Below are 1,961 nucleotides of genomic sequence, written 5' to 3'. Positions count from 1 at the left end.
AAAGTTCTTAGGTTTTATATTTGACTGTAAATTAAAATTTATTTCCCATATCAAGTAACTTCGTGTCAAATGTATGAGAACACTGAACATCCTGTGTCCTCTCTTCCACCTCTTGGGGAGCTGATCATTTTTAAAATTTGTTGTGCTCTTATCTGATCCAATCTTGTCTATGGTTTATGGTTTTGCCAGAACCTCAGCACTGAAAATGCTGGATCCTATCCACCATCAGGGACTTTGGCTTTACACTGAGGCCTTTCATACTTCTCCAGTCCAAAGTTTGTATGTGGAGTCCCATGAACCCCCTCTGTGTATTTCCTCTTTGCAACTGTCTTTTATGTATGCTTCCAAACTTTGCTTTTTACCACAGCATCCTACTTGGGGTTGTTTGTTTCCATCCTCAATGGGCCACACTTTTCTATAATAGAAAATCTGCCATTGTTTCCATTAGCCTTCATGTTTGGGTACAATTAGAAAAATTGGATATATCTTTGAATAGCATAGCAGTATCAACAGTTCAGCCTCTTCCACCAAGGCTAATTACTATCCCTAACTGTGACATTTCTTTGAGTCATCATGGAAAGCCAGTACTCCTGATTGGAAATATCACTCTTTATTTACTGAACATCTTTCAAATGATCCATCCATTTCTATACATACATATGGTTCCAAAATTAGGTGACTCTGTAGGTTTTGCCATGGTTTGTTACACTTTGGTTGTAGCACACAGAATCCCCTCTACAATTTCTGTGTTCACTGCCAAATTGTATGCTATTTCTCTTGCCCTGAATCACATTGAAACTATGCAATATACGAATTGTATGATCTATACTGATTCACTCAGCTGTTTATTAGCCCTGACATCATTCCATGTTAGTTACCATCCTATTGTTATCAATATCCAAAATAAACTGGCCCATCTTTCCCTATCATCTATCTTTGTCCAGTTTTTTGGATACCAGGTCATGTTGGTATTCGTGGGATTGAGCTAACTGACAAAGAGGCAAAATCCATCTGCTCTGGCTCTATCACCACTGTCCCTATTCTGGACTGTGGTCCAGTTATCAAAACCCAACTATACGCCAGTTAGCAGTCGATCTGGAGTGAGCAACGAAATAATATGCTTTACAAATCAAGCCTTCTTTAGCTCTTTGGCCATCTTGTTTCTGTAAAGATCAAAGGGAGAAAGTTGTTTTGGCTAAGCTACACATTGGTCACAGTTTCTTAACTCACCACTTCCTTTTATTTGGTATTTATGCACCAATGTGTGGTATTTGTGGCACTCGGGTCATGACTGTACATATTTTATTATCATGCCATTGTTACAACCGAGAATAACAATGCCATTTTAAACATTTTTTAAGGTAGGTTTGCCCTTGACATTGACCAATGTCATTGGTAATACTGGCCACCTCACTCATGTTTTTAAATTTGTAAGAGCTATTGATCTTTTTAACTAAATTTAAGGTTTTTTTTTTGGACTGTATACTGTTTTAGCATGATTTCTTCAACACATTCTAATTTTATTTTGACCTGAACTCAATACTGGAAAGACCAACTTCAGGTGACTGACAGCATGTTTGAACTTAATGCTTCAGTCTTCCTGGCAGGTCTTAATTTTACATATTTTATGTATTTTTAACCTTCATTTTCGTATACCGTTATAGTCTACTACATCTTGTTTAGCACAGATAGCCTAGTAGCTTTGTGCCAATAAACAAGAAATACCTACCTACCTACCTTGGTGACAAGTTGCAATTCGGATATTTTACTTAGTTTTGATTCAGGTGGAGAGGGTATGCTTAAGGATGTATTCTTTAACTTTTCTCTTTTAATATCACATTGTGCTAAAATTTAAATTTTGACAGAGTTTGCATGAGCATTTTGTTGTTTAAAAATGAAACTTGTATTCAGAAATACAAATAAATAGCATTTATTGAACTTTAAATTGTAAGTACCTTGTT

Source organism: Tachypleus tridentatus, chromosome 5 (assembly GCF_004210375.1).
Source record: "Tachypleus tridentatus isolate NWPU-2018 chromosome 5, ASM421037v1, whole genome shotgun sequence".
NCBI lineage: Eukaryota > Metazoa > Arthropoda > Merostomata > Xiphosura > Limulidae > Tachypleus > Tachypleus tridentatus.
The sequence above is the reverse complement of the archived record's forward strand: the minus strand, read 5'-3'. Positions refer to the sequence as shown.